Below are 13,793 nucleotides of genomic sequence, written 5' to 3'. Positions count from 1 at the left end.
AGTAACAGGTCCCAAGTAAGTTCAAACCCCAACATGGTAAACAATGTTGAATTCTCATCGACTGAGAAGAATCTTGGACTCCATGTCCTGCCTTCTGGACACACTACAGCAGGGTATGAATCTGTAAGGATTGACAGGATGCCATTACCACAGCTTTGCAGGTACAACTCAACCTGTAGCTTTCATGAGCTGAAGTTCATGCAGGCCCTGTAAGTTTCTCAGGTCAGAGTTGCATGGAGGTAGTTCTACATTTCTGGAGTCTCTGGTGGTAGCATTACCCTCATAGATGCACTAAGCATTACCCTAAGTGGGAATTCTTTGTGATGGTCCTGACCCCATGCCTCTGATAGGCATTTAGCAAGGGTTCTCTAAAACACTGTTTGAAATCTAGATGGCAGTAGCATGCGTCCACAACTTATACACTCTGTATACCTACAAAATTATCATGAGAAGTGGATCTGGGCAGAACCTGAGGCTCAATAGGCTCCCTGGACTGTCTTTTGGAATGATTCTTCTCTCAAGGTCCTAGCATTCTGGGCCTGTGATGGAAGTGGCAACCAACCTAGATTTACAAAATGCTTTTGGTGTCATTATCCAATTGGCTTGATAAAGATCCCCTGTCTTCCTTCTAGTTATACAAATGTCCTTGTCAAACAATGCTGCTACATAGCCAGGCTGAGAATTTATAGATTTTTATGTTCTGTTTCCCTTTTGGGTGTAAATTCCAGCTTTGTGAGAACAACATATAGCTCCTCAAATGCTCTGTTACTTAACCATTTCTTCTTCCGTGTATCTTAAGTCATAGCTCACAATTTTTGCTTTCCTCCAAGTCCTACAAAATGGATATAATTCACCCATAATTTCTGTGCCAGAGAACCACACAGACATCCAGGTACAGAGAGAAAAGAAAGGTTTATTGCAGGGAAAGGGGGCCAGCAAGACTCCTTCTCACAAGGGAGAAGTGAGAAAAAGCACCCACTATTGTATGAGGTGACCTATATAACCTAGGAGATTTAAGAGGGGGTAGAAGGGGCTAGGAGGCCAGACCCTGGTGTGGATGTGTGGGCCAGGGGCTTCATCATGGCAGACTAGGATTTATAGCTGCTATCCAAATGGTAGATAAGGGGTCCTGCAACTGCCCAGACCTGAAGGTCACTCTAAAGGGCTCTTGTTGCCTTCTATGGTGGTAGCTGACTCAGAGAAGTGTCATCCCAAGGTAAAGGGGGTTGGAAGTTGATTATTTACTGCCTTTACTACATGGGCCTAATGTTGCCTAGAAAGGGAGCATGCTAAGCTGAGGAGAAAAGAAGGAATGGACTAAGCTATGGGAAGAGAGTTCATTTTGCTAACATAATCTCTCCTCCAATTTTCAATACTGTGTTTCTCATTGCCATCCTAGACCTTATTAGAATAGCCTTTATGATGTTTTCTTTCCACCAACGTTCTGTTCTTGATCACCTAAAATGAGGCTTTCTCTATAGTTCTTCTTCTCTGAGTTTTTGTGGGAATCCCTCTTGATGATCCCTTCACAGAAACATAGTATTCACATCAAAACTGTCCCATCCTTTATCCATAGTTTAGTTACAAAGTCATTTGCACATTTTCAGGTGTAGTCATTCCTCATTATCCATGGATAGATTGGCTTCAAGACTCCTATGGATAACAAAATATGTGGATGCTCATGTGTTTTATTTGCATATAACCAATACCTATCTTCTCAAATGGCTTAAATAGATTCATCATAATGCCTAACAATATAATTCCATGTAAACAGAGCTATACTGTATTGTTTAGGAATGATAAGAAAAAATCTGTATATTTTCATTCTTTCCTAATATTTTTGATCCACAGTTGGCTGAATCCACAGATACAAAACCCATAGATAGAGAACACCCACTTTATTTGTTATAGCTACATCCCCACTTCTCTGATAACTATTTTTACCTTAGTTCATTCATATTGTCACAATAAAACACTAGAATTAGTTAATTTATAAATAATAATCATTTATTGCACACTGCCTGGAGGATGTCTAAGAATAATATATCTGCAGGTTTTGGTGTCTGGTGGAGGCACAGTCTCTCTAATTCCAACATGGCACCTTCTTGTTGCATCTTTTGGAGAGGAGGAGCATTATGCCTTCCCAGAACATGGAAGGGCCAAAAAGAATGTGAACTTCCTTAAACAAGCTTTTTTAAATATCTACTTTTATTCATTAATTTTATTTCATTCACTATACTATTTTGATACATATATATTGACCATATCATCCACATTTCTTTCATCAAACCCTTTTGCAAAATATAATTCTATATTTTTATAATTAAGATATAATTTGAATTGTATAAAGGGGTTTCACCATGATTTTTACATATATGGCTACATTCACTTTAATCAAACTTTCCTAAGGGCTTCTATTTCTGAAGAAAGGCTCTTCCTTCTTGATGCAATCAGTTCCCCCAAAGCTCCACTTCCCAGTACTGTTTCATGAAGGATTAAATGCCAGTATGAGTTTTTGAAGAGGCACAGACATTATACTATACCACCCATGTTTCACAAATACTTAATATGTATTTAAATCTTTGGGTCCTGTTAAAATGCAGATTGGACACTGTACTTAAACGTCAAAAGGGCAAAAGGCCTAAGGTAATTTTCCTGATCCTTCACATGACATTAATCTATGAGGACAGAGCTTTCGTGACCTAATCACTTTCTAAAAGACCATGTCTATTAATGTTGCCTTAATGGGTAACAAGTTTCAATGATTAAATTGAGAGGCGGTCATGTAGACTAGAGCAATTTTGAAGCTACCATGTATTATGCATGGTTCTGGGGAGAAATCCCAGGTCCAAAAGAGCCAGTCATCTGTATTCTTGGTAGTCTTGTTAAAATAGTTTTGGAAAATGTATTTAGTTGAAAAAATGCCTTGCTAAGAGATAGACCTTGCATGGAGCTGCTAAAAGGAAGAGATCTCTAGAATTTGAACAAGAGGATAAGAAACAAAATTCTCTTGCACTGGCTGTAGTGCCCCTTCCCCCTAATCAATGTATGAAAATAACAGAATAACATTTAAGCTTTGGCAGATATCCCTGATGATCCAATAATTCTATCCTTATTCCAAAAATTGCCTTTTCCAGAAGCAAAACGGATGGCTCCTGTCCCATCTGAGGAGAATCTTTAAAATGAGAGCTTTCTGACCTTTCAGCTACTCAAGAGAGCTGAGTGATATGACTGTAGACAGCAACATGGCAGCAAAAGATTTGGTAACAAACAGTCCTACTTGCAGAGTGGCACCTTTGTCAGCCTCAAAAAAGGTAGATGACAGCTTAAACAAAGAGAGATTTGATATGTCTTGCTGTTTGTAGCTGTGTGGTTCTGGTTATACTGATAGTGTATGAGTGAAGAATGGCAGTGAGAGGGCTAACAAGCTCCACAGAAATTTCTTGCTTGCTTCCTTTCCTCCTTTATCTACCACTTCTTTCCCCTCTCCCTTCTTTTCCTCTGGCGTCTTCTATTTTGGAACTTCTTGCTTCTTTCTTTTTACTTAATTGAATTTCAAAGATGCCAGTGTTCTTTTGTGTAGCTTTGCCCTCATCCCCTTCCAAATCCTAGCAGGTATCTCTCAGGCCCCATGAGGTTGTTCACAGACTTTTTCTTCACAAATCAATTCATATATAGGCCCCAAAGTCTACATAAGCAATGTAAACGATCAACTCCTCAATTAATGCTAAGCAACTATATGCTTTGTGTATTTTTCCAATGCTGCTTTGGAAGCCCTGGTAGCTGGTCAGTAGTTTTAAACTCTGGTCCCAGTCAAGTTGGAGGAAACAATCTGCATGGCGATGGGTGACTATTAGATTTCTGCTGTTCCTCCTTGGTATCCAGATCATCTCCTGTCACATATTCTGCTGGACTCTAAGGATTTTTCCAGCAGAGGTTGTGGCTTAGATACCTACTCCATGAAAAGGATGTTAACATAGAAGAACTCTAAACTTACCCGCATACTCCTTCCCTATCATCAGCACCAACCCCTTTTATATTCCCTATAATATTACACCAAGAGATTGTAAGCACCCAATACCTGCCTAAGGAACTCCAGAGCCCAGGTTCTTGTGGGTGTTGAGCTAGAAAAAAGTCTTCAACTCTTTCAACCTACTATTTTTGTAAATACAGGAAGGATAGGAATGGCTCACTGTGAGTTGAGGGGATGGAAGTGACGAAAGATTTCTGTCTAGATTGTGTGTGCTGACCAGTATGAGTAGTGGTTGAGTGATGGTTTTAAGCCAGGCAAAATCCATCTCCATATGGACTGTAGGACAACACTGGTCCTCGTTGATATTTGAAGCATTATTGAGAAGAAGGTGTATGATGAAGGTCCCCTTGACTCTAACTTCTCTCCTTTCCAAGGGATTAGAGTGATAGAAAACACTTTTCCATAGATGGTTCAAAAGTCAAACATTTTTCTGAGCCTTAAAAGTGTTTGTTTTTCCACCCTCATAGAAACATTGGTTTCTCTCAATGACTTCAGATACTAGTGAAACTTATAGCTGGCATGACCAATAGTAAAGGGACAGAGTCTACTGCTTCTCCTGGACATCCCAGAGTTCTAGCAGTAACAGGAGGAGAAACAAGGGAAATTCTCATTGCATGAGAATACAGTAGGAAACCCATGTGAGAACTTTCTAGAAAGTTTAGTGGTCTTGCTAATTTAACTTTCTGTAAGGCAGTAAATGGAGTCAGTTCTCAGGAAATGCTAACCAAATGGAAAAGGGAGAATGAAATTATACTCTTTAAAGACCACTGCTAATAGTTTCCATACAGCTATACGAACTTTTTGGAGAGAAGTGCTAGAAACATAGATCTGTTCCAATCCTGAATATTTTCCAAATCATATTGTTTGTTGATTATATGCATGATAAACAAAAAGAGAAAAATCCCCTTTCAACAAAATTAAGTACCATTTGCAACATGCATTAAGCCCTAAATGACCAAATGGAACATTTGAAATCACAGTGGTGAATTGAATTATTACCTAGAGCAGAATGGAACTGGGGGATGGAAGCATAACTTTAGTATTCTAACTCCAAAAAATGAAAATTCTACAGTTTTGAGACGTTGACATACTACCAACACAAAGAAGATCAGTTCACCATAAGTAGAAATAGATAAGTAGCATTATGGTTTCTTATTATCCTGCTACCTCCATCTGCATCCTACCAACAAATTTGATGTAAAGTTGTAGCAATATCTCATCTATCATTGCCTCCATGGCACATTTCCCCTTGAATACAAGTATCTTTTTCATTTTATGTAATGCTGAATGTTACAATGTTTTTCTTTTGCATACTTATTTTCTTTCTTGAAAACAATTTATTTTTATTTTTTGTGATTTTTTAAAATTTTTATTTATTTTTTATTGTGAAAATACTGTACAGAGGGGTTACAATTACATGGGCAAGATAATGAGTACATTTCTTATCAAGCATTGTAGCCTCCTCCTTTGTTTCCCTTTCCCATTCCTTCCCAGCCTCCCCCCCGCCCCCCCACCCAATCATCCCCCCCCCACCAAAGTTGTAAAGTTTGTTTTCGACATGACAACTTTGAAAACAAAATATTTTTAAAATGTGAATTCACTAACTTATAGAAGCATGTTTTACTTTTAATGGCACTGTATCTAAGATGTTGCTAACCAAGCCCTATTTTCCTGATTTCTATCATTATACATAGTTCAATGTTCTACTTGACTGATTCACATTTAGAATTTTCCCTAAAAGCCCTAGCAGAAGACTGGGGAATGTGCCAATATTTCACAAGTTTAGTTTGGACATGGACCCCAGAGGTTTCCCAAATCCAAATTCTGCCAACTTGGCCTAGGTATCTCCCAAGAATCACTTCTCTTGCTGTTCTCTCTCCTTTGTTCTTCCAGGGGATTTATTCAATTGAGTCCTTGTTTGCTAAGAGGCACAGGTATGCTGGTATCTGAGGCATAACTAAACAAACCCAGCAGAGAATAGGAAACTGCCTCTGTTACCGGGTGAGAAGATAGACATTGCTCTTATCTATCTCATCACAATTTCCAGCCAATATTAAGCACTTGGTTACAGAGGAAAAGACACATTCCCTAGACTCCTGGGGCCTCTGCCCTGTGCAGGCCAAGGATATGTCCAATCAGTAGACACACAAACACTCAAAACATACTTGGGAAATGTTGAAGTGAACAGAATTTAACAGTGAGCTGGGGGGAGGGGGCTAAAACTACATAAATAGGGACCTTTTCCTTGGCCTTTGTCCTTTCTAAGAAATTTAGGACAAGACTTGCTATAACTTAATTTGACTTGTAGCCATTATCTTTCTTTGTTTTCTTTTCTTCCTCCTCTCTTTTTTTCCCAATGGAAAAGAAAATCCTATAATAAACCCCTGTCCAGCTGTATTTTTATTTTATTTAGTACTTTGCCCAGCTGTATTTTTATTTTATTTAGTACAAGTAGACAGAGTCACAACTTACATGCACTACCCAATCTCTTCTTTTCTTCTGTTTTTTTTTCCCTCCTTTGGTATCCTTTTCAATCTCTTACTTTGCAACTTCCTTTCTTAACCTCTAGAAATAGCTTGGGGGTGGGGAAGATGAAAAGAAGGAGAGGGAGAATATGGAAAGCTTGGATAGATACTTTAAAAGAGTGAGCATTTCTCAAGGTCCTGGCATATAGTGTCTCTAGCTTCCTTTCATCTTTAAAGAAATCAATTACAATGAACATTTATTTTGAATAATTGTTTTCAATACATCATCTCATCTAATACGGTAATTTCAAGGTGACACCATTGCTCACAATTTACATATGGGAATGTGAAACTGAACCTGAGATTTAGCAAGAGCTGGGATTTGAATCTTGGCTCTACTGTTAGTTAAATGACTTTGGACATTTGCTTATCTTTTCATATCACTATTACTTTACTCCAGAAAGGTACCTAATCTTGCTTAAGGGTTTAAATTGTCAAGATGAAAAATAATGTTTGCCTAAAGGGTAAATATAGTAGTCCCACCCCTCTGTTTATGGTTCTGTTTTCTAAAGTTGTAGCTACCTGTGGTCAGTCATAGCCTAAAATATATGGAAAATTATAGAACAAAACCATAACTTTAAAATTGTAGCATGGTGAAAGCTCATGCCATCCTGCTCTGAATCATCCTTTTATTCAGTGTATCCATGCTGGATATATCACTCATGAGTCACTTAGTAGCTATCTCAGTTGTCAAATTAACTGTCCTGGTAACATAATGTCATCGTGCTTACTTTCAAGAAACTCTTATTTTAGTTATTAAATAGCCCCAACGTATGAGAGTACTGGCAATTTGGACATAATAAAGGGGAGCAATAAAGTTCTTCCTTTAAGTATAACAATGGAAGTTCTTGACTTAATATGGAAAGAGAAAAATGTGAAAGTTGTTAAGACCTATGTTAATGAGCTTATGAAATAGTGAAGAAGGAAAAAAAGTTTTGTTCTTGCATCCAAAAATGTAGAGGCTGTGTGGGACATACTGATGCACACGTGTAGTCCCAGATAAGTACCAAAGAGGAAGAGATCAGGAGGATAATAGTTTGAGGCAAGGCTAGGCAAAAATTTCGTGATACTGGAACTCAACAAAGTAGCAGGATATCATGATATATATCTGTAATCTCAGCTCCATGGGAAATACAAGTAAGAAGATACTGGTCTGAAAATGGCCTGGGGAAAAAGTACAAGGCATTATACAAATAATTTCCAAAAGCTAAAAGACTGCAGATGTGGATCAAGTGTAGACTTGCCTAGCAGGTATGAGGCCCAGAGTTTATACCCCAATACTTCCAAAAAATTGCAAAAATTACAGTCACAGTACATGGTAAGTACTTAAGATATGAAAGCCACTAAATACTCATATGTTTGTACAGAAATAAAGTACAACATCTGTAGAGTTTGGTACTCTGTGATATCAAGCATCCAGTGGGGATCTTGCAATGTTTTCCTCCAAAACAAGGTGTGTGTGGGGAGGGGAGATCATAGCTTGTATTCTGTGGTGTGAACAAGTAGGTCAGATATGAAGAGGCTAGATAACTATGCCCCAAATACAAAGCATAAGCAGTGTGGTAGGAGCTGGTCAATATGTCATTCCATGGGGTATCTTTAAGAGTGCACAGGTATAGGAGACACCTTTATATCAAGCTATGTAAGTATGGCAATGGTACATGAAAGGTTTTCAAACACAGTCACATGTTCAACTATTCTACTATGGTTACACAAAACATATTCACAGCATCAGTGTATATGTACTAACATAGACTTTAGAGACTATGTGTGATAGCTTCATGTATTCTATGCTATCTGGCTCATATAGATTTTGTGGGATGAATGGGTGGACCACAGTAAGTTTCTAAATAGGGTCTAGAGTAGAATTAACCTTCTTTATGGGTGAGTTCCACATTGATGGAGTCAACAAATCTCAGACCAAAATTTCAGAAAAGTTAAGAAAGTTCCAAAGAAGCAAAGTTTCAATTTGCTGTATGCTGATCCACATGAATGGCATTATGTGTACACATACCTTCCTACAGTCTCCCAATATTTCACAGATCCTCAGTCTTTACCTAGCACCCATGGTGCTAACACTATTGACTCATATTGCATTTATGCACTATATAGTTAGCCTATGGTGATTGTAAATGCACTGAATGTGTAAAGATTTTTCCTTGTTATCATTCCCTATCAGTACAGCATAAAAACTATTTATGTAATATTTGTATTACGTTTGGTATTATAATAAGCTAGAGATGTTTTAAAGTGTATGGGAGAAGTGTATAAGTTGTATGCAGTAAAAAGACTAAATGACATTTTATATAAGATTCTTGGATGTTCATGGATTTTGGTATATAAGGATTGTCTTATAGCCTTGACACCAAGGAATGACTGCACTACAAAGAATACATTCACAAGCTGGCACACTGGCTGAACAACTTCATCTCTAAGATTCCTTAGGACTTGGGAGTCTTATCATTGAATCCTTATCATTTTCTGAAGAACCTTTTGGTTTCCCCAGCCCCAGTCCATCCCATTGAAGGCTAGGACACTGATCAGATAAGAAAATATCTGGGTAAGGCTTCCAGGGGCAAATACTTGAACTTCTCAGGACAGTGAACATTTTTGTTGTTATTGTTGTTGGTTGTGAGGCTTGAACTGTGGGCTTGGGTGCTGTCTGTGTGCTCTTCAACTCAAGGCAAGCACTCTACCACTTGAGCCACTGCACCACTTCTGGCTTTCTAGTGGTTTATTGGAGATAAGAATCTCATGGAGTTTCCTGCCCGGGTTGCTTTGAACCATGATCCTCAGCCTCCTGAGTAGCTAGGATTACAGGTGTGAGCCACCAACACCCAGCATGAACATTTTTAATACTTTTTATTGTAAAAATACTGTACAGAGGGGTTACAGTTACATGAGTAAGGTAATGAGTACATTTCCTATCAAGCATTGTTACCTCTTCTTTTGTTTTTCCCTTACCATCCATTCCCTCCCACATCCCCAATTCCTCCCTCCCTCCCCCCAATAAGTTGTAAAGTTCATTTTCAGCATAGTGTCTTGTACATTTCATTGTTACAATGGGTCAACCTGTATCCCTATTTAAGCATTTTGGTTTTTTTCCCTTCCCCTCCCCAAATTAGAAATGTGTATATACAAGATACAGGGCACCAGAATCAAATACGGTGAATATCTAGTATATGTATGAGTCAAGTAGAAAAGGTCAGATAATGTGATGTTAGGAAAATGAACCCTAAGATATGTATTTAAATGTTTTTTTCTTTCATGCATTTGTTTCTAACGCATTTATAAGATTATTTCTTTGTTGCTTTGTATGTTTCTCCCCCACAGTATAACCCCTGCTTTCACTGTATTTGATGTCGGTATAATTTGTGGAGGGGAAGGGGAAAAACAAGTCATTTAAATAAGGATACAGGTGGACCTGTTGCAACAATGAGAAGTACAAGTTGTCATGTAGAAAACGAACTTTACAACTCTGTTCTGGGGGGGGGGGGGGATTGGGGGGGACAGTGGGAGGCTGGGAAGGGATGTGAAGGGTAAACAAAGGAGGAGGCTACAATGCTTGATAAGAAATGTACTCATTATCTTGCCCATGTAATTGTAACCCCTCTGTACAGTATGTTCACAATAAAAAATAAATAAAAATTAAAAAAGAAAAAAACCAAATTAGCTATGTACATATGACCATATAAGATGATGTTAAGTGAAATAAACCCCAAGATAGGGACACAACTGTTTTTTCTTTCTTGCTATTTTTTAACATATTTAAAATGTACTATGTGATTTTTTTGTTTCTTTTTTATGTTCTTCCCCCATGGTATAACCCCCGTTTTCACTGTATTTGATGTCGGTGCCCTGAATCTTGTATAAAATTTTTCTAATTTGGAGAGGGGAAGGGAAATAACAAAATGCTGAAATAAGGATACAGGTTGACCCATTGTAACAATGGGATGTACAAGATACTATGTTAAAATGAACTTTACAAACTTGGGGGGGAGGGAGGAATTGGGGAGGTGGAGAGGGAAGGGATGGTAGGGAAAAAACAAAGGAGGAGGTACTAATGCTAGCTAGGAAATGTACTCATTACCTGACTCATGTAACTGTAACTCCTCTGTACACTATTTTTACAATTATAAAACATTAAAAAAAACAAAAAAAAAGAATCAAGTACGGTGAAAACAGGAGTTATACTGTGGGGGAGAACCATACCAAAGAACGTATTGGGAGAAGCTCTTCACTAGCCATGTAACAGACAAGGGTCTTATATCTAAAATATACTTAGAACTCAAAAAATTAAATCCCCCAACAACAAATCCTCAAAGAAACAAGTGCCTGCTAAATAAGGGGACTAAAGTCTTAAGGAGAAACTTCTCTGAAGAGGAAATAAGAATGGCCAATAGACACATGAAGAAATGCTCAACTTCTCTAGCCATAAAAGGCAGTGAACTTTAAGAAACAGGAATATCCATGAGATAAGAGCAAGCTTGTTCTTAGAGAGCACTGAGAGAGTCAAAGGATGCAGTGGCAAGCCTAAGGGATGAATGAAAGGCAATCAACAGGAGACAGCTCCAAAAAGATCTGGAGCCAGATATGCAAAGGAACATTGAAGGAAGTAAGGAACACGTGGAGAAGTGAAGTTGAGGGTTAAAGGCAGTTGTCTTAAATGAGATCCTGAGTTCTTACACTTGTTTTCTTTGGTTACCTGCCATGTAATATATGGGTAAATTGGCCCAGAATAAACACAAGACTAGGATTTCCCCCTACTTTGCCCGGTGAGAAGTTGTGACTTGTTGAGGAATATTCTTGAAATTGGAAGCTAGTTCCCATCAGTACACCTCTTATACTATCACCTACAATTGACAACGTGGAGCAGAGAGTTTCACCACCTCTTTTTCCCCCCAGCAATTGTTGGCATGGGAAGAGCAGAAGGATTTGTGCAGGGTGAACCTAACCATAAATATGACAAGCCCCCTACACATTGTGCAGGGACAGTAAGAATGACAATTCAAAGACTGTTAAAATTTCTTCAACCAGCAACATCTTCAAGCACTTAGTATGGGGGATTTGCTGAAAGGTAATAGGCAATAGTGTTCAGTGCTTAAAATAAGGAATTGAAAAGTACACAGATTGAGTTCAGATTCTAACTGTGCCACATGATAGCTGTATGAGTTTGGGTGAGTAACTCTAAAAAGTAACAGAGATTATTTTACTAAAAAGAATCCCCTATCTCAATTGTTTCCTCAAGGGCTTGGAATCCATAGAGGTTAGCTTAGCAATGCAGAGAAGTAGTGAGCTGGAAATGGACATTACAGTGGTTAAGAGTACATTCATTATATCTGTAGGAGGACCCAGGATATGAATAAATTTTTGGTTCCCTTTTCTTTTTGGCAAGATGAGGAGAATTGACGATGGGTATTGGTTTTAGAAGTGCAGAATTAAGTGAGGAAAAAATAAGTGGGGCTAGTGGGACCTCTTAAAACTCACTGACCACACATTTTCTTTGGGGCTGTATCAGCACCTTGAAACTCCCCAGATGAGAGTTATGCTTCCTTAGTTCTCTTTTCCAGGAATCTGAAGAGGACCTGAGGGTCAGAACTGGCCTAGATTGGAAACTCAGGTGCCCACATGAAATTGCTCTGTCTGTTTCAGGTTGCAGGTAGTTATTCACATTTTGCTTACTACAATGGGCTTTGTTTCAATCATCAGTTTGATCTCCTGCCAGAGTTGTGTTGGTGGAGAAGGGGAAGGGGAAGAGAGGGGACTCTTGGCATGTGATGGTTTCATGACAGGAGTGAGTAAGTCATATTTACTTGCTCAGGAAACAAGATTACTTGGCCAGAACAAAGAGTTTAAGACAGACAGTAACAAGAACTGAAGGAAATTCAGCAAGGAAGTATTGACTAGAGTGTGCTTTGACACCTAACATGTTAGGACTTCTTGTGAGAGGCAAATGAAAATCTGAGAATGATATACAAATACAGTTAGAAGATTCTTGCTGGCCCGTACACATCACATTGAAGGGAGATAAGACAGAATTTGGGAGACCTAAGATAGGAAGTTCTTAGACAGGCTATTCAATAAGAATACAATCTGAAAAAAAATCTAAAAAAATAATGCAATCTGTGGGATACAGGTCTTAACTTATGGGAGAATATACTAACTCCAGGTAGTATCAGAACTGATGAACTTTGCTGTTAATTTTCTCCTTAAATTGTGGATTGGCATTAATTCTAGGCACTTTGTATTAGGATTGAGTTGTGTCAATTTGGTACCAGGAAACTGGTACAGGATAGTAAAAAGGAAATCAAAATAGTTGAGTTAGTTAGTTACCTAACAAGAGTGTAGAGGTAAAAGATCCAAAATGGAGTTAAAACCTGGTGGTTATGGAACAAGCAGTGAAGAGAAATGACCATAATTCATGAAAGTAGTGGAGAGAAGCACCCATAACTGATATGAGTTTCTAGTGTACTGGTCCTCTTTTTTTATTGTGAAAATACTATACAGAGGGGTTACAATTACATGAGCAAGGTAATGAGTACATTTCTTATCAAGCATTGTTGCCTCCTCCTTTGCTTCCCCTTACTAACCCTTCCCATTTCCCCCCACCCAAAGTTGTAAAGTTCTTTTTTTGACATAATGTATTGTACATCTCATTGCAACAATGAGATGTACTGCTTCTCTTTTAATCCCAGCTTCATTCAGTTGGGTTTTGTCTTAGGCAGAAAAACGGCCTCCAAAAATGCTTTCTTAATACTTGGAATCAATGTATGTTAGTTTACATGGCAAAGGGGAATTAAGGTAGCAGATGAAATTAAGAATAATCCTTAAAATGGCTATATTATTCTAGAGAATCTAGATAGGCCCAATATAGTGACAAGATTCCTTAAATATGGAAATCACAGGCAGAAAAATAACTTAGAAGGATGTAAGATGAGAATAACTTGACTCTGAAAAATGGAATTAATGAAGCTATGAGGTAAGGCATGAATGTGTCCTTGAAGTACTGGAAAAGGAACACAGCCTTTTGGAAGCCTTGATTTTAACCGAGTGAGTCTCATTTAAGACTTTAGACCTACATAAAATAATAACTTCTTTTGTCTCAAGACACTAAATTTGAGGTAATTCATTACAAAAGCCACAGGAAACTGATACCAATTTATATTCCTGCCTCTCTCCACATTAACTTCCACTGACCTTTAGTTTGTTTTCACATTCTATTTAAGCGCTTAACT

The sequence above is a fragment of the Dipodomys ordii genome, unplaced genomic scaffold (genome assembly GCF_000151885.1).
Source record: "Dipodomys ordii isolate 6190 unplaced genomic scaffold, Dord_2.0 Scaffold88, whole genome shotgun sequence".
NCBI classification, from domain to species: Eukaryota; Metazoa; Chordata; class Mammalia; order Rodentia; family Heteromyidae; genus Dipodomys; species Dipodomys ordii.
This window is presented reverse-complemented; position numbering follows the sequence as displayed.